Below are 21,457 nucleotides of genomic sequence, written 5' to 3'. Positions count from 1 at the left end.
CATTGTGGTTTTGATTTGTATTTCCCTGATGGCAAGTAATGCAGAGCATTTTCTCATGCGCTTGTTGGCCATGTCTATGTCTTCCTCGGTGAGATTTCTGTTCATGTCTTTTGCCCATTTCATGATTGGATTGTTTGTTTCTTTGCTGTTGAGTTTAATAAGTTCTTTATAGATCTTGGAAACTAGCCCTTTATCTGATACGTCATTTGCGAATATCTTCTCCCATTCTGTAGGTTGTCTTTTAGTTTTGTTGACTGTATCCTTTGCTGTGCAAAAGCTTCTTATCTTGATGAAGTCCCAATAGTTCATTTTGCTTTTGTTTCTTTTTATGATGTAAAAAAATGTATCTTGCAAGAAGTTACTGTGGCTGAGTTCAAAAAGGGTGTTGCCTGTGTTCTCCTCTAGGATTTTGATGGAATCTTGTCTCACATTTAGATCTTTCATCCATTTTGAGTTTATCAATTATTTAATACTCAATAACATTTACTATATGTGTTTAATATTTAGTGAATTCTACCCTCATTTTAAAACATAATATAAATAGGGGGATCCCTGGGCAGCTCAGTGGTTGAGCATCTGCCTTCGGCCCGGGGTGTGATCCCAGAGTCCCAGGATCGAGTCCCACATCAGGCTCCCTGCATGGAGCCTGCTTTTCCCTCTGCCTGTGTCTCTGCCTCTGTTTCTCTCTGTGTGTCTCTCATAAATATATAAATAAAATTTTTAAATTTTTAAATATATAAATTTATACATATATCTAATCAATATATTTAAACTTTAGAGATATTCAATCTTTGTATTTCTGTGAGAATTCTGTACTTTTGTCTAGGAAAAAATTCTGCTTATACCCTCTTTTATAAGGATTTGGGAAAGACTGTGTTCTCCAACAGCCCAAAGAGTTCACATCATCATCTGGAGATGTGAAACAGGTTGCTGTAACGACTAAATGAAGTTACTACCATTTTTCTTCAACAAATACTACTTCTGCCACTTTTTCGTGTTCTATCAAAATGAGGCTGTTTAAAAGAAAGACAATGATATCAGGTGCTCCCTCTGACTTTTCAGTTCATCTGATAAAAGGACATAAGTTGCAACTCTTTTTGGGTATTAGGAGAAGACAATATATATTTATTTTATTTTTTCTCTTTAGGATGCTTTCTTAATGGTTACTACTTAAATATATAAACCATCGATTTTTGTATCATCATATAAAGGATATTTCCTTAAGCTTTCCTGTGTTTCTCTTACCTTGGAAGAAACAGATATTGCCTTTTAACCCTGAAAATATTGTTTCTATTTTCCTAATCTAAAGTTAAGTACATAATGGAATTGAGATAAATCAGTACTGGTCAGCTGATTCTGACTAAAGCTATGATTTTATTTCTCTTGCCAGATTTTATCTCCCTAATTAATATAAAATAGTTGAGTAATGTAAAATTAATCTTTTTATACTACCCAAACCCATATGAACATTAACAATTCTTCTTTTAATATCTTAGCCTTCTAGGAGAAGGTTCATTGGAGAGCTACTTTGCAATATTAGAAATTATGTAAGTAAATGTAGGACTCTTTCTATTCAACGATTATTTTTATTTTTTTCATTTCATAACCTTATACACATTCCTTCTCTCTCCCTCCCTCTTTCTTACACACACACATTTTACATTTAACATATTTTGCATAATATGGTCTATCTAGTGAACAAAAATGTATCTAAAGGATACAGTAAATGTACTAATGTATATATCAATCAAATGGACCTTTCTTTTTCTTTTAACTTCCTCTACTTTTGTTTTCTTCCCCTCTCTTATCCCCCATTGTTTGGCTTATTCTCTTATTCCCTCCTTTGACTTTTAACTGTTCTCACATCAGTTAGATCTGAAAAGCACTCAATCCTTGCTAGCAAGTTAGCATGTACCCCTCAATATTCTTTGTCTGGACTCATTTTATTCGTGGGGAGAGTTTCATAAACTGTTTTCTATAAACAAAATAAGATAGATCTTTTATTATCCACATTTTTCCTCACTGAATAACATCGTGAAGAAAATTTCTGAGGTTAGAGTACTCTATTTCATATTAGTGACTTTATAATATGTTGTAATGTAGAGTCGTCATACAATATGTAGCCCTTTGATGGGCATCTATTTTATTTCAATTTTTTTTTCTTAATGGTATTTAACAAATATCACTGCAGATATGTCTGTATACCTTGGTACCATTATTTTTAATATATAAGTTCCAACAGGATAGCCTTATTCACAGACTATGCTTTTATTTTCAATTTTAATTTTAATAGATGTTGCCTGATTAATTTCAAAATAACTGTACCTGCCATATATGAGAATATTTCTTAACTCATGTCTCTGGGAGCAATAAATAATTTTTGCTTTATTATTTCCAGTCTGCTATATTCAAAGAGCAACAGTTTGCCACAATTTACTTATCTCTTACTACTAATGAATTTCCACATCTTTCTACAAGATTATTATATTACACCTTTTGCTCTCATTCATATTACATAGTTTGCAATATCTACCATTTCTCTGTTCAGTGCTTTATGGCATATTTTCTAAAAAGAAGTGCTTTTATAAATATAGATCTAGATACAACTATAAATATACAACACACTTTTTTAAAAAAGATGTATTCATTTATTTGAGAGAGAGAAAGAAAGAGTGCAAGCATGAGTGGGGAAGGAGCCAAGGGAGTGAGAGAGAATCTCAAGCAGACTGCCTGCTGAACACAGAGCCTGATACAGGGCTTTCTCTCATGGCCCCGAGACCATGACCTGAACTGAAACCAAGGACACTCAACTGACACTCAACTAACACTCATGTGCTCCTATAGCACACTTTTTTAAAAAGAATAATTTTATTTCACCTAAGCCTTTGGTTTGACTTATTATGAAGTCCTGATGATCCTCTGTGAAAAAAAGTCAAGAGACTTAATTCCGTCTAAGAGCTGACTGGCATTAAAGAAGTAATTAAAAGGTAATGATAAAATTTCTTTTAAGAAAGATAATTATTGGAATTTTATCTTAATTCTTAAAGAGATAAAACCCTAAAAATAGCAAAGTTAATAATGATCTGTGCAGAAGCAAACACCTGTAATTTTGATTCTCACTTTCAATGTCATTACAAGAAATGGACTGATGACCAAATTCCCAATATTCCATTATTCAATTATATTGACCAAATAAGTGAGAACAACCCCTGATAAAATTTCCTGTTTACAAAGTGTTCGGCATAATAAGAATTCCCCAAATTCTGTAATAAAAATCGATGTGCTTAAAACAATACTTAATGAAAAAATATTTACAGAATTTTTATATTAGTATATGCTTTACCACAACAGCTGGTAGCAAATGTAAAACATATCCCCAAGGAAACCATAAGCATTTCATATTTACGTTTTATTTTTCTATCATCCCTGAGTAAAAAGGATTTTAATACTCCTGAAATACATTTTAGTTGACAAAATTGGAAGATAGTGAGGTTGATTTTCAATGAAATATATTAAAACACTTATCAATATCATGAAATAACTATGGGACTAATAATCCACTCTATTTATGAAAGTTGATAATTGAAGCCACAGTTTAATTCTGATTATGATATATTATTAGGAATTTCTCTCATCCAAATAATTTAGATTTTGCTAATATCAGGGCCTGTCATTAACAAAATTTCTTCATATTACAAACAACTATAATCGATTCCATTCCAGCCTCAGCATATATTTTAAAAATCATTTTATCAAATTATTCTCTATACCTAACTAAAAAAAAAATACTACAAATAATGAGAGGGAATTACGTTTTTAGGCACAATATTCTATACTGCTATTGTAAAAAAATATATTATGGTTATAGCACATAAGATAAATAGGCTAACATAGCAGCAGAGAATTCATATTTATGCTCAGATACATACACTATATATATAACTTATACATAATATCTATACATATAAAATTCAAAATATATTAAAGGTTATGTTTCATATGTGGAGGAGGTCATTGAACAAATTTTTTGTCCATTTTTAAGCAATTAATTATACTTTCTTGAGCCTAATTTCCCTTACTTATTTATTTTTTTTTAAGATTTTACTTATTTATTCATGGAAGACAGAGAGAGAGAGGCAGAGACACAGACAGAGGGAGAAGCAGGCGCCCTGCAAGGAGCCTGACCTGGGACTTGATCCCTGGTCTCCAGGAAAATGCCCTGGGCGGAAGGCATTGCTAAACCGCTGAGCCACCCAGGCTGCCCCTCCCTTATTTTTCAACTGTGATTCAGTATGAGTTTAACTAGGACTGTTTATTTGAAAGGTGGAAAAAGTCAAATGAAAATGGGAAGGAAGTAAGGCAGGAAGGAGGAAGGGAGAGGGCAATATTGACTCTTACAACACTAAATCCGGGGAATAGGTTTTCTTTAAGTACATCTTAATCAAAACAGACATATTTAGGGGCCATAAAATACCACCCAAGAAAATTAATGGGCAAAAAACAGAACTATAAATACAAAGAACAAATTAATGGTTGCTATAGAGAAAGAATGAAGGGGTTATGCAAAATGAGTGAAGGGGAAGGTAGACCCAGGCTTCCAACTATGGAAGGAGTAAGTCATGGACATAAAAAGCAGAGCTTAAGGAATGTGGCCAGTGATACAGTAATAGTCAGTGATATGATGTAATAGGGCAGACTGTAGTATAGTTGTGGTGAATTTATAAACTCATGATGTATAAACTTGTCAAATCACCAAGCTGTACAGCTGAAGCTATTATAACAGTGTATAAAAAAACACCCCCCCCCAAAAAAAAAGAGGAAGAAGAAAAAGAAGAAAGAAAAGACAGAAAGAAAGAGAAAGAATCTAAAAGGGGGAAAAAAAAGACACATTAAAGTATCTGTTGCCTAGACTAGAATAATGCCTGGTACATAGTAGGTACATTTGTTTCTTATTTTTCTCTGGATACATGGTGATCCTAATCACCACTAAGCAACATCACTTTTAAATACATAGTCAAGAAGATGGCGAAAGAGTAGGGTCCCCAAGTCACCTGTCCCCACCAATTTACCTAGATAACTTTCAAATCATCCTGAAAACCTACGAATCCGGCCTGAGATTTAAAGAACAGCTGGAACGCTGCAGAGAGAAGAGTTCGCTTCTAACAAGGTAGGAAGACGGAAAAAAAAAAATAATAATAATAAATAATAAATAAATAAATAAATAAATAAATAAATAAATAAATGATAGATAGATAGATAGATAGATAGATAGATAGATAGATAGATAAAAAATAAATAAATGAGAATCCAGTGTGGGAGGGACAACCGCGAGAAGCCGGGCTAGGGCGGCCCGGCAAGAGCCCCCGGGACAGGAAAGCCCGCCCTGGGGAAGCAGGATCTCACCCATCTTCCCGGACGGAAAGGCACTCACAGGGAATCGGGCAGGATCCTAGGAGGGGCAGTGATGCCCTCAGGTTCCCGGGGTCACTAATAGAGGAGGTGCTCCCGAAGGAGAGCGCACCACACCCCATGGCCAGGCTCCCTAAAGGGCTGGAGCGCGCCGGCCGGGCCTCGGGAGCAGCTCAGGCAGCGGCTCCGTGCAGAGGGGTCACTGGCTGCGTGACCCCGGGAGCAAGATTCCAGCAGCACAGGCCCCGGAGCCCAGGGTGCGGGGGACACAGCCCAGGAGCCCGCGCTCCCCCCGGGGACAGGCGGAGGCGGAGAGCGCACAGGACGGTGAGGTCTCTCCTGCCCTGGGCGCCCCGAGCTGTGCAGATCAGCGCCCCCCGCCCCCAGAGCATCCGGGCCAGTGCAGACTGGGAGACTGTGTGTGCTTACGGGGGGAGCTGACTCCAGGGCTGGAGAGCTGGCCGCTGCCAGTGTTGTTGTTCCTCCTGGTGTCACCTGTGCATGGGAGGGGCGGGGCCACCAGGGAACAGGGGACTCACAGGGTCAACAGCTCCCACTGAGCCCGGCACCTGGCGGGGAGTGGCAGGGCAGCTCCCCCAGGTGCACACACCTGAGAGTCAGCACAGCAGGCCCCTCCCCCAGAAGACCAGCTGGAAGGACAGGGGAAGAGCAAGTTCTCGACAAAGCAGCGCTGGAAAGCTTCAGGGACAGTCCAGGGATTTACAGTATATAGAATCAGAGGATACCCGTCCTTGTTTTTTTTTGTTGTTGTTATTTTTTTTCTTTGTTTTTTGTTTGTTTGTTTTTTCCCTTTTTTTTTTTTTCTCTTCCTTTTTCCAATACAACTTGTTTTTAGCCACTCTGCACTGGGCAAAATGACTAGAAAGAAGAACTCACCACAAAAGAATCAGAAACAGTATTCTCTCCCACAGAGTTACAGAATTTTAATTACAACTCGATCTCAGAGACTAATTCAGAAGCTCGGTTATAAAGCTACTGGTGGCTCTGGAAAAAAAACATAAAGGATTCAAGAGACTTCATGACTGCAGAATTTAGATATAATGACGCCAAAATAAAAAATCAATTATATGGGCAGCCTGGATGGCTCAGCGGTTTAGACTGCCTTCAGCCCGGGCTGTGATCCTGGAGACCTGGAATCGAGTCCCATGTCAGGGTCCCTGCATGGAGCTTGCTTCTCCCTCTGTCTGTGACTCTGCCTCTCTCTCTGTGTGTCTCTCACAAATAAATAAATAAATAAATAAATAAATAAATAAATAAATAAATAAAACCTTTAAAAAAAAAACATTAAATATGAAAGACGCAATCCAAACTGGAGGTCCAAACGATGATGGTTAATGAGATAGAAGAAAGAGTGAGTGACATAGAAGACAAGTTGATGGCAAGGAAGGCAGCTGAGGGAAAAAAAAGAAAAAACAATTTAAAAACATGATGAAAGGTTAAGGGAAATAAATGACACCCTCAAATGGAAAAAACTACATTTAATTGGGGTTCCACAGGGCGCTGAAAGGGACAGAGGACCAGAAAGCATATTTGAACAAATCAGCTGAGAACTTCCCTAACTTGGGAAGGGAAACAGGCATTCAGATCCAGGAGATAGAGAGATCCTTCCCTAAAATGAATAAAAACCATTCAACACCTCAACATCTAAAAGTGAAACTTGCAAATACCAAAAAGAAAAAGAAAATCCTTAAAGCAGCAAGAGACAAGAGATCCCTAACTTATATGGGGAGAGAAGCATTAGGATAACAGAAAACCTCTCCACAGAGATCTGGCAGGCCAGAAAGGGTTGGCAGGATATATTCAGGCTCCTAAATGAACATGACATGAACAGAAATTTCATCAAATAAGACATACACATGGCTAACAAGCACATGCGAAAATGCTCTGCCTCACTTGCCATCAGGGAAATACAAATCAAAACCACAATGAGATACCACCTCACACCAGTGAGAATGGGGAACGTTAACAAGACCAGAAACAGCAAATGTTGGAAAGGATCTAAAGAAAGGGGAACCCTCTTCCCTCTTTCACTGTTGGTGGGAATGTGAACTGGTACAGCCACTCTGGAAAACTATGTGGAGGTTCCTCAAAGAGTTAAAAATAGACCTGCCCTATGACCCAGCAACTGCACTGCTGGGGATTTACCCCGAATATACAGATGCAGTGAAAAGGCAGGACACCTGCACCCCAATGTTTATAGCAGCAATGTCCACAATAGCCAAACTGTGGAAGGAGCCTCAGTGTCCATTGACAGATGAATGGGTATAGATGCGGTCTATATATACAGTGGACTATTACTCAGCCATTAGAAACAATAAATACCCACCATTTGCTTCAACGTGGATGGAACTGGAGGGTATTATGCTGAGTGAAGTAAGTAAATTGGAGAAGGACAAACATTATACGGTCTCATTCATTTGGGGAATTTAAAAACTAGTGAAAGGGAATAAAGGAGAAAGGAGAGAAAATGAGTGGGAAATATCAGATAGGGTGATAGAATATGAGAAACACCTAACTCTAGAAATGAACAAGGGGTAGTAGAAATGGAGGTGGGTGGGGGGTCGGGGTGACTGGGTGATGGGCAGTGAGGGGGGCATTTGACGGGATGAGCACTGGGTGATATGCCGTATGTTGGCAAATTGAACTCCAATAAAAAATTATAAATAAATAAATAAACAGTAAAAAATCAAATAACCATTTGAGGGGTTCATTTGACAAATTAAGCAACAAAGCAATGGGTGCTCTGAGAATAGGTGAAGTATATTAAAAGTACTTATTTTGATAGCACTGAGTAATGTACAGAATTCTTGAATGTTATACATCTGAAACTAATATAATTCTGTGCATTAACTATACCAGATTTAAAATAAAAATGAAAAAAACTGAAAATCAAGTCCAAAACTAAAACAAAAACAACTATATAGTGTCCATATTCAAATTCTGGTACTGTCACTTATACATTTTATAATTTAGGAAGTGTAGATATAGATTAAGAGTATCTTCTTTCTTTTTTTAAAAAAAGATTTATATTTACATATTCATGAGAGACAGAGAGAGAGACAGAGACAGAGACACAGGCAGAGGGAGAAGCAGGCTCCATGCAGGGAGCCCAACATGGGACTGGATCCCAGGACTCCAGGATCACACCCTGGGCTGAAGCCAGCGCTAAACCGCTGAGCTACCCAGGCTGCCGGAATATCCTGTTTCTAAATTGACAAAAAAAAAAAAAAAAAAAAAAAAAAAAAGTCATCTTAAGAAATTTTCAGTGGATTAAGAGTTTACGTAAGCACAATCTCTGTTATGAAGGAGTTCTCCAAAAATTAATTGTAATCTCTCATCCAACTATCCATTTATCCCAATTTTCCCCAGTATAGGAATACTTTATTTACCAAGCCCTCTTTGGAAGCTGCAAACTGAGGATGGAAATTACCCATAGCTATTAAGCTACACATTCAAAATATAAAACCTGTGGGTGAAAACTATAAAACAGTCATATTTTAACACTGTGACATTGATATTTCCAAAGCTATTTCCTGTCATTAGGGAAACCCTGTATTTATAAATGAAGATTATTTGTAAATTATCTTTTTGTTGTTGATAGCCAAAGACATTTTGATTTATAGGATGCCCTAATTATTTATATATGTATTGTTTTCATTTACTCAGCAATGAAAATGAGTTATATATTTATATTGCCAAAGGCATGAACATTCCATAGGGGAAAATCCAAAGAAGATTACAGTGATTTCATAAATAGTGGATGATAGCAGACCCATTTCTCTTGTGCACAAAAAACACAAAGTGAAGTTTGATAATTCTCTTAAGATGCTTTTCTGGTTTTGAATATGACAATACACACAAAGTAACTTTAAAGAATAAAAATAAATTTGGTTCTATTTGGCAGGGGCATGAATATAACACTACAAAAAAGCAGAAAATGAATACCAAATTAAACTCAGATCGAAGAATATTTAATTTCATCTGAGAGTAAGGCTACAGGATTTCACTCATATGGGTGCAATTTAAGAAACAAAACATATAAATATAAAGAGGGGAAAAAAAGAGAGAGGAAAGCTATAAAAGACTCTTAACTATAGACAACCACCTGAGCGTTGCTGGAAGAGAGGTGGGTGGGGGGATGGACTAAATGGGTGATGGGTATTAAGGAGGGCATGTGTTGAATGAGCACTGGGTGTTATAGGTAGCTGATGAACCACTAAATTCTACTCTTTAAATTAATATTATATTATATGTTAACTAATTGGAATTTAAATAAAAACTTGAAACAAAAAGAAAGGTCTCCAGCAAACACAATGTTTTCAGTTTTAAAAATCATACCAATTTATTATCCTTTTGCTGTATTTTAGTAGAATGTTGCCAAACTATGTGCAATCATGAAATTTAAGCTGTAATAATAGTCTCAACTTAGAGATGATTATGAAGAAGCAAATAATTCTTATAAATATATATCCTTATACTTATTAAAATTAATGAAGATGTAGTCAAAATTAGAAATTTTTTACCCAAATGCCAAAGCAGAAATAATTTTACAGCATTTAAAACCAATGACTATCAAATAAAATGAATTGCCAGCCTAGGTAAAACATCTCTCATTATACAATAAATTTTGCCAATTTTAAGCAGAAGATATTAAGAAAAATACTTACTTGAAAATATTCCCTATGTTTGCTGAAAAAGATGAAGCATAAAATTGTATGGGAACATCAAAAATGAGATGAGAAGGAACTTGGGAATGCCACTGGCATGCTCATAAATGGAAAGAGAGCAAAAAGCTATTGAAGTGTTTAAAGACAGAGGGATAAAATGAGATCTAACAGGGTAAGGCAAAAAGTGTATTAAAAGATGTTCCCAGTAGAAAAAAAATCATTTCCAAGTGATTTTTATTTCAATTACATTAAGTCAATCAATACATGAGACTGGAGATAATACCCCATAATTAAAAAAAAAAAAAAAAGGCTTTCTGCTAGTTAACAAGTCTGGTTTATGGATGTTGATGAACAGTTGAGGGCTGTTTGTTACATGGTGAAGAAAAATGAGGAAAAACAATGATTCATTGCCTTTGGAAGTAAATGAAACAAATCTACCATCCTAAATATTGTTCTTAAAATATATTAATAGTGACACCTAGGTGGCTCATTTGGTTAAGCATCTGACTCTTGACTTTGGCTTATATCATGATCTCAGTGTTGTGAAATGAAACTCCACGTCTGACTCTGTGCTCGGTGACAGTCTGCTTCAGATTCTTTCTCCTTCTCCCTCTACCCATACATTCCTTCATGCTCTCTCTCTCTCAATGAAAGGATGAATGAATGAATGAATGAATGAGTAGTATAAGACGTATAGCTTTGACTATAGACTAAGAAGCATGCTATATTTAATACATTACTTTTTAATATAAAGAATTAAAGTCTTTGGGGTATTCTCTCCTTATTTCTAAATAAATATATCCACCACTGTAATGTAGAAAAGTTTTCACTTTCGTTTGAATAAAGAAATATTATTGAGCGCTAAGCTATAAAATGAGTATTGCTGCTTATGGTGGTCTTTTTGCTATGATCCATTCATTGAACAAGTATTGAGTACCCATTTGCTATCATAACACCTAGTACTGAGAATGCAGAACTGGAAAAAAACAGAAGATACATGACAGCTTCCTCTCATAAAGTTTACCATCCAATAAAAATCAGAGCTAACAGTTGTCCACATTATTCACCACGCATATCTATTTTCCAGAGTTCAAGGTCAATTCCTACAAATCACCTACCCTTCACCTTCAAACACTGAGATAGGATTGATCATGTACAATGTTAAACTTCAATATCATTTGAAAATATTTGACATAGATTTCTTTATGGCATTTATAATTCTGTAACATTATATACATTTATTCATTTCCCTTTAAATTAACCTCATCATTCATAGCAAGTCCCACATTTTAATGACCTGTGATTTCCAGCACAGTGTAGTACCTGAAAAGTAACAGCTATCAAAATGCATCTGCTTTTTAGACCTAAGTAAAGCTAGTATAGAGGAGAACACTAAGGTCATTTTGTATAAGGACAATAATTAAGTTTATATATACCACAGTTCAAAACAGAACTGTTCTTCCTGAGATACATAATATAGTCAAAGTTTGGTAAACATTTTTAGATGCAGAGAAGGAGGTATCAGAGAGATTCAGTGCTTGGTCCAAAGTAATAAGCCAGGTTTAGAAAAGGACACCTTGACCAAAATTATGTATTTTGCACATAATTAAGGCAAAAAATCCAAATTTAGATATAGGTCAAAGGGACTGTGATTGTTTTTTCAGTTTCTGCTGGATGTTATCTAGCAGAATCAAATGATTATCCCATTCTCTAGGGGTGTGTACCTCTGATTTTCTATTCATTGGTACTTACTTGTAGCAAAGTAAATGATTCATGCTCAATAGTAATGTAAATGACTATTCTCTAGTAGGAAGAGAACTATAGAGGTTATGGTTTATAATGCTAGAGTATATTAACTGCAAATTTCTTTATTTAAAAATATCCGTGTCTTTTTTTTTTAATACACAATGTTAACATTAGATTCAGGTGCACAACCTAGTGATTCAACTTCTCTTCACATTATGCTATGCTAACCAAGTGTAGCTACCATCTGTCACCATATAATGATATTACAATGTCACAGACTATATTCCCTCTGCTGTGCCATTTTAATGTACTTTATATGTATCTCAGCTCTTCAAAATTTGAACCAGCTTTACCACATTACTAGTTTACTCAATGAGTTAATAAATGGATGACACATGTTTACTTTTTTATTTATATCAGAGTCACGCATGCTTCTAACTTTCTGAGATTTGTATTCTAATATCCCATTTAGAGTTGATTTGTCTGTCAAGGAACTCCTTTCTTCTTGGAGTCACTGCTCCTTCCCCACCCAACCATGTGAATGCAGGACAGGGAGGAGCTGCTACCTTCCTAGTATACTTCATCCCTGGCCATAAATTTAATATGTCCTAGGACATTCCAGTTACACTGCCAATAACTAGAGTTTATTGTCTAACACTGCCCTCAGTAATGTCTAAATAATGTGGAATAGTGTCTAATAGTGTCTAATAGTGTCTTAATTTATTAAATTAAGACAGATCTTTATCCTTCCCCAGGTATGCTTTTTGTTTGTTTTTTCATTTTTGGAGGTGAAGGAAAAGGCAGATTTGGGTAATGGAGCTAGCTGAGTGAGAATCAGTAGTTATCAACCACATTTCTCTCCCATATTGAGAAGCAGAAGAGAGAAAAAGAGAAATAATGGATTTTGATATTTTCTCTAAATTCCTGCATCAAATTTTGCTTGAAAGCACATTATTTTTAGCCCTCCCAAGTGAGGACTAAATTATGTTTTTGCTTAAGGGAGTTTGATTTGTTTCTCTATTTTTTTCATAAACCAAAGAATCCAAACTAGAGGATTAAGCAATGAAAATATTGAAACATGGATTTAGAAAGGAAATAGTGACTTAATTTACATGAAATAATAAAAGCCTAAGGAAAAGAATCATAGTAAACTTTAATTTACTATAATTAAAATACTTTGAGGAAATACTCAAAATGCACATTTAAAACATTATTGATTTTTTATTGGAATCTCTTTAGTCCAAAAGTAAAATCATAGATGAGGCTGTTTTAACTCAGACACAAGACTACAAAATTTTATTGAGAGTTAGAAAACCTAATGACAATAACAGAAACCAAAACAACATGTGCTATTACTCATCTCTATGACTTACTTATTTTATAAGTGGAAGTTAGTACCTCTTAATCCCTTTTATCTATTTCAGCCGTCCTCCCACTCACCCCCTTCTGGCAATCACCACAGAGATTATAATAAAAAATACTGTAATGACCTTATACAGTGACAGATGGTAACTACAATTATCATGGTGAGCTTTGAGTGATGCGTAGAATTGTTGAATCAATATGCTGAACACCTGAAACTAATAAGGCATTATATATGTCAATTATATTTCAATAATTAAAAAATGCATGTGCTGTAATAGTTGAAAGCTCAGGAATTTTCATGCTTTTTGAAGGTCTTAACATGGGAAGTTAAATTGAAAGATTGACATTTTGAAATATTTGAAAAATATTTGAAAATATTTGCAGTCATCCTAATAATTGAGTATGTAAGAAACTTTTGAAGCCATAGTAATACAGATGTAGTTAGAAAATATTTTTTAGAGTGTCAAGTAAAAATTTACAAAGTTATTGTTTAAGATTATCATGAAGACATATTTTATGCTTTTAAAAGACCATTTTCCAGGCAGCCCAGGTGGCTCAGCGGTTTAGCGCCGCCTTCAGCCCAGGGCCTGATCCTGTAGACTAGGGATGGAGTCCTGTCTCAGGCTCAGGCCTGCTTCTCCCTCTGCCTGTGTCTCTGCCTCTCTCTCTCTCTCTGTGTGTCTCTCATGAATAAATAAATAAAATCTTAAAAAAAAATAAAGGACTATTTTCCTTTTATTATAAAACTTTGAGAGAATAACTGATGATACTTTACTTACAGTACATTTTGTTTCATCTGAGAAAAGGGATGACAAATTTTACCTGGAAAAAAAAAAAAGGATTCAATAAATGAAGTTTTTGGTGTGGTTTTTGTCTTTGTTTTGTTTTTTGTTTTGTTTTGTTTTGTTTTGTTTTTTGTTTTTTTCCCTCTTAGAATAATGGAAGATGCTAGAGCCTTAGTAACTGCCCTCCTTGTCCTCTTCTTTGGCCTTAGGTGAATACATTTTTACTCATTACAGAGAATACAGGCTTCTTTGCCCTTATTCATGTCTTTTATCAAATAATCCATGTAGGTTTTCCTACTGAAGAATAGTAGAGTTAGTAGAGTCAGGGTGATCCCTGGGTGGCCCAGCGGTTTAACACCTGCCTTCGGCCCAGGGCGTGGTCCTGGAGTCCACGGATCGAGTCCCATATCAGGCTCCCTGCATGGAGCCTGCTTCTCTCTCTGCCTCTCTGTCTCTCTCTCTTTCAATCTCTCCCCCTCATGAATAAATAAATAAAATCTTTAAAAAAAAATAGTAGAGTCAGGAGTAGAGGGTGAAGGAAAGGTTTCAATCGCTGAAATATTTAAGTCTGGGATTCTTTTTCTCATTATCATAAAACATTTGCATACTCTTAAATTGTACTTCTCTAAGACTTTGGCATAAATATCCTCTAAAATACTTTAATTGTATTATAGTGATTACTTTATATGTATGACTTGCACTACATCTTATTACATTTTGAGTAAAGACAAGAGAGTATTCATCATTTTAATCCACAGGGCCAAACACTGTATTATAAAAAGGATTAAATACATCTATTGTCTATCTATCTTTAATTACTTAATTAGTATGACAGTTCCTAAACTCACTTTTCTGTGACAGAGTGAGTTCTAAATAAATACAGTGAATTTATATTTAACCCCAAACAATTCTACTATATATGCTTAACATTTTTGCAGACATACTATTTGATAGTTGATAGATTGTTTATACTGTATTGTATCATTTTAAAAAGAGATAATTTTACTACCTTTTAGAAGTTTTTAAATCACTGTCACTCTGGCATATTTCCTAGATGTTTTTCAGCTTGCATCTGAGAACTGTGCAGGGTAACTGGAGGGAAGGTAGACCCATCATTTGGCCTTACAGTCTTTCTAAAAGCTCAGACTTATTACAGTTTTTTAATGGTGGTATTAAGATTTCCTATGTTTCTGATAATGCTTAATACTCTTTTACAATCCACAAGAATATGCATCGAAGAATTTTACCTCCTTCTGATACTTTTATCTTTTACCTATTTTACTATCTCAGAGGTTAAAATTTTGGCTTTCTATTGGGCATTAGTATATATTGTTTACTTTAAAATATTCAATATAGAAAATAATATGTTATCAAATCAGAAACATATGGCTATTCACTATAAAAATGTAAATGCCTTATTATAGCATTTAGTTTTTGTACATTATTTGTAGCTATTTTATGGTGGCAACTATATTCTTTCTTATAAACACATAGCATTATATATCCTTTCTAGCTCACCCACTACATCTACATAGTGCTTAACATATTGCAACCCATTATATCCATTAGCTCCTATCTGGATGTGTAAGTGCTCTTTGTTGCTGCTTTCAAATGTGTCAACAAAGAATATATTTGATAAGACTAACACATGGGTTGGCTCTTCTCTTATGCAATGATGAAAGTTACTAATGTAAATGTATATTTTTCTCCAAATATAACCAAATTAGATACCAGTAGCTCTACACATGCCTTCTTGTATTTTCAAACTGGCCATATTTTTATATTTCAGGAAAAACAAGTTAGTTGGCAATCAAATATTTTACATGAGATTTTATTAAAAAAAACAAAACATTACTCCTGAGTGCAGGTATATTAGAGAATTTAAAGACAGTGAGCATATGTTGCCTTAAAGTTTTTCTTCCAGTGCACAGAACTTTTCATAGGGGCCAGTTGACTCACTCAGGTCTGTGACAGATTCCCTATATTCATCTGCTCTCTATTACAAATAAAACAACAGTTTAACATTGAGTAGATATGGCATTAAGCCTGGAAAGTCAAGTAATCCTTCAAGTGCAAGCACTTTACTCAAATTTGTGTAGGTCTACTAATAGCTGTCACTCAAAAAAAAAAAAAAATCTATCTCAATCACTGAGCAACTGAAGCTCGGTTGGAGTGAGCAACTGCAATCAGTCCTGGTCCTGCCACTAGGTGTCACTTAACCTCAGGGACTGATTTCCTTCCTCTAAATTAAGCTGTTGGATACTCTTTTATCACTAATATTTATGATTATGTGTCTGGAGATAAGAAACAGAAAATTGTCCTAAAAGTTCACTTCATTGGGTATATATGTGACCTTTCTCCAATATACTTACTCTTCTCATTATTAGACCTGTTCTTGGTAAATTTCATTGGTTGTTTTTGGCTGGAATGTTCCTCCTTCATATACTGGCTTTCTTACCATACTCAAGTCTTCGCTTATTTATCACCATCGAAATGAGGTCTGTTCTACCTTACATAAAACTAACTTTCCCTCAATCTCTCTCTGCTAATATTCCTTATTTCCTTTTTACCCTATTCTACCTTTTTTTTTTTTTAATCCATGGCACTTCCTTTTTTTTTTTTTAAACTCACTATATTTTTACTTTTTATTGTGTTCATGTTGATGCATCCATATTCCCTCTGCTAGACTAGAAAATCTCCAAGGCAGGCCTCTTTAAATCCCTGCAGTATGCGCAACAACTACAACAGTGCCAGCACTTGGTTATCGTTAAATAAATATTTATGGAATACACTTCTTAGAGACCCATGCTGGCATATGTTAATCTGAAAACAAATTATGTGTTTTCAAGATAAACCCATGCCCTCTCAAAGTAAAAGAGATTGTGAAAACTATAGAAAATATATAAGTTGGTGTGAATTAATAGAAATGAGAAAATTAGCTAACATGTATTTTCAATCTGAATTTTGGAAATAGAATCTAATTTTTTTACCCAAAGAAAGCTCAGTATAAAAAACTAAGGCAGAGGGACACCTGAGTGGCTCAGTGGTTGAACATGTGCCTTTTAGCTCAGAGCATGATCCCAGGTCTGGGGATCGGGTCCCATATCCAGCTCTCCTTGGGAACCCTACTTATCCTTCTGCCTATGTCTCTGCCTCTTTCAGTGTCTCTCCCTCATGAATAAATAAAATCTTAAAAAATAAAAAACCTAAGGCAGAAAAGGAAAAAGCCAAAAGTATGTGAGAGTTAAGAAAATTTAAAAAAGGCTGTCTTTGAGTTGGTGTGCGTGGAAGGCAAATCTCATCCATTTATCACCTTCACTCCACCACCACCCTATCATTCAATGAGGTCCTTGCAATTTCTGAAAAAGCCTAGGATGGTGAGTCACATAGTGTGAAAAAGCTCATCATGAGAATGATGTACTGAGGCTTAAACCAAAGTTGACTAAAGATAATGATGGAATAGTTATCCAAAGTCAGATTTTGATGGGTCTTACATATCTGATTCAGTGGATTATTAGTTTATATAAAAAGCATAGGGAATTAGGGATGTGATTTAGCCAATCATAGCAGTCCAAGTGTTCATAATACACTAGAAATGTAGATAGCATTTGGTGGGAATGCGAACTGGTACCATCATTCTGGAAAACACTATGGAGATTCCACATTAAAAATCGAACTACCCTACAATCTAGCAATCACTCTACTGGGTAATTACCCGCAGAACACAAAAACACTAATTCAAAGCTTGACATGAACTCCTATGTGTATAGCAGCATTATTTACAATAGGCAAGATATGAAAGCAGCCCAAGTGTCCATCAACTGATAAATGGTATATAATGGAATATTATTCATCCATAAAAAATAATGGAATCTTCCCATTTGCAATGACATATACCAAGTTAGAGAGTATTATGCTAAGCAAAATAAGTCAGTCAGAGATAGATACCATATAATTTCATGCATATGCGGAATTTAAGAAACAAAACAAATGAACGAAGGGAACAAAAGAGAGAGAGAGAGAAATCAAGAAATAGACTCTTGAGAACAAACTGATGGCTACCACAGGGGAGGGGTGTGGGGGAGATTGGTTAAATAGATGAGGAGGATTAAGGAGTGCACTTCTCATGATGATATACAGAATTGCTGAGTCACTATATTGTACACCTCAAACGAATATAACACTATGTTAACTAGCTAGAATTAAAATTAAATAAATTAATGAGGTATCCATGAAAGTTTAGGTAACACTGTTTACACGGAGATTATATATTGTGTATTTCTAACCTTTTAAGGTGATTTATGCAGAAGAGAACCACTCTTTCTCTCATTTAGATTTCCATTAACCACATCCATTGCATGGCTCTCTATCAGAGCACAGTAACAAAGTATTAGCAACATACTCAATATTTTATCTCAAGTCTTAGGTCCTAATGTTACCAAATTAATAGGTACTTTCCAGCCTTTGAATCTCCAAATCACTTACAACTAAACCGAAACAGAAATTAAGCCTGATTCATATTTCCTATGGAGCACATATGTTTGCAGTGAGAATTTTACTCTCTGACCTTTCTAATAGCATTTGCTTCAAACACGTACAAATGAGCTGTGACTCTGCTAACTACTTAGTTTGCTATCTTTGTGCCTAGTTAGGTCAGTGAGTGATTGATTCAGTTTCAAAACTTGTATAGATTGTGTGGCATGACCAATATAAAAACCTAAATTACCTACTGTGGCACTGAACCAAAACAGTTCTGATGGTTTGATGCAGTTAGGCAAATAGTGTTGCACTTATATATTTTCTTGGAAAATATTGCAACATTATTTTTATTGATAGCCCTTTTAATACAATGAGGTAAATTGTGTCAATTGTCATTCAATGCATAAAATTCAGTGTGAAAAATCACCAGACCTTATGCTAAAACAAACAAAAAAAATGTTAATGATTAACAGTCACATCAGAATCTTCTCTAATCTATGTTCAAGTAAAGTAACTGCAAAATGGAATACTGATGAGAATTCCCTATTCAAGAAGTCTATTGACTTCTTTCATATTCCCTCAATGGTTCATATAAAACTCAAAACTCTGCTTCACGTGTAGTTCAAGGGCATACAATTGACACATATCGTGTTTCAAATAAAGTTGAATTTTTCTAACACATATTTAAATATATTATATAACACCCATAATTATTAATGTAATTATAATAACTATTAATGTATTTATTATTGCGAATATAATTAATATTATTAATTAACCCATATTTATTAATGTAAACTGATAATCCAACAAGTCAGTAAATGTATTGTTAATAGTAATATTGATTTATATACATCTTGTTTAAATTCAGAAATTATAATGGCCAAAAACCAGGGAGAAAAAGATACAATGTTTACCACAGAAATGGATAAAGAAATAGTATAAATACACAATGAAGATACACTTTACAATTAAAAATTAATGGACTACTGATAACATATAACAACTTGGATGAATCTCAATATCATTAACACAGACAAAAGAAGTCAGTCAAAAAAGGAAACGGCATAATCGCATCAAAATAAAATTTTCACAAAGTCAAATTCAACCTACAGCAAGAGAAAGTATATCAAATTTTGCTAAGGTTGGTTTTATCATAAAGGAGCTTGAAAATCTTTTTGTCATTGATGGGAATATCCTGTATCTTGATTATGGTTGCCATCCTATGGATTTGTCAAAATTTATAGAACCATATTTTTAAAACTCTGGCCAAATTTTAGTGGTATAAATTAAATCTGAAAAAAATGATAAGCACTGTAAAAACAAACATTGTTAACATTGTACTGAAAGTCTTCCGTGGATTTGGGGACTTTATATGGAATAATGAACAGCAAATCTTGCTGAAAAGTATTTTTATCTGTCCTCAAAATTCTACTCTTTCTGACAATCCCCTAAAACACTCCTTTTTTCTCAAAAATTCTTTTTCAAAAGCATCCAGCTCCCTTTATTATTCATCGCCTCCCTCAAACCTCAGGCTCAACCTTTCTTATTAACTCAACTTTTCATTGTCTGAAGTATATTAGTGCTTTCTGGTTTCTTCCAATTACCAAGAAGCACGCACAGAAAAATTTAAGATTAAAAAAAGAAGAGGCATGCCTAGGTGGCTCAGCTGGTTAAGCATCTGATCCTTGGTTTTGGCTCAGGTCATGACCTCAGGGTCATGAGATCAAGCCCAAGTCAGGCTCCCTGTCTACTGAGTGCAGAATCTGCTTGCAAATCTTTTTTTTTCTCCTCTGACTCTTCCTCTGGGTGCATGTGCTCTCTTCTCTCTCTCAAATAAATAAATAAAATCTTTTAAAAAGAGAAGAAAAAAGATGAGAGTGAAAGAAAAATGAGCAGTTAGCTTAATATTTTATCTTTAAATAATTACTTTTTACCATTATTCTTCATTAAAATATAGGATGCATTCATTTACTTTAACATAAAACATAAACATAAGAAACATGGCAAAGCAACCATTCATTATTAGAACTTTACTATATTGTCCCCCCAACCCCCGCCCACACACACACACACATTTTCTATAACATGAGCCTTTCTTATTGGGGAAAAATTGTCCTGTGTGTATATATATATATATACAACAATTTATAATATATATATATATTTTATAATTTATAATTATATAATATAATTTACAATACAATTTATAATTGTAAAAAATTATAAATAATACAATTTATTATATATATATATATATATATATAAAACAAATCTTATTACCAGTAAATAAATAATAAATAGCTATCTACTTGGGAGTTACTTCAGGAGGTCCTCACCATCCTCCTCGTACAAACCTGCCTCTGACACACAGCTAGAAATAATTCCATTTAAGTTATCACTGGCAAATCTATTATAAGCCTAATCAGAGATTTCTTGATTAAGGTATCTCCTAAATTAGGGTAGTTGAAAACCAATGTTTCATGCATCCTGGTCGCATTGAAGCTGAACCTTAGATACACAAATGATGCAAATCTGATCACACATCATGACTTGTATGGATGAAGAGTCTGACAATACTGTCTCCTACTTAAATATATACAAGTAAGACAGATTAGTGCAATGGAAAGAGAGTTGTAAGGAGGGATGATAGGACTCATAAACAACAACAAAAAAAATCACTTAATTTGAGAACACTGACTCAGAAGATTTAGCAAAAGCATGTAAACGATTGTTGCAGATTTCTATCTGGCATATCTGATACATACTACTAATTTTAGCATACACTTTTCTTATACCTATGCTATAAAACTTACATAGTTACATTTTGCTTTAAATAGATAATCATCTCTCAAGGAGTTTAAAAATGTAAAGATGTCTTTTATATTTATCCAGAAATTTCCCACCTCTGAACTCTTTCTTTGCCTAGATACGTGTTCCATTTGATGTTATTTTTGTTTGAGCTAAATTACTTCTTTTAACATT

Source organism: Canis aureus, chromosome 9, assembly GCF_053574225.1.
Source record: "Canis aureus isolate CA01 chromosome 9, VMU_Caureus_v.1.0, whole genome shotgun sequence".
Lineage (NCBI taxonomy): Eukaryota > Metazoa > Chordata > Mammalia > Carnivora > Canidae > Canis > Canis aureus.
Note: the sequence above shows the minus strand (reverse complement) of the source record.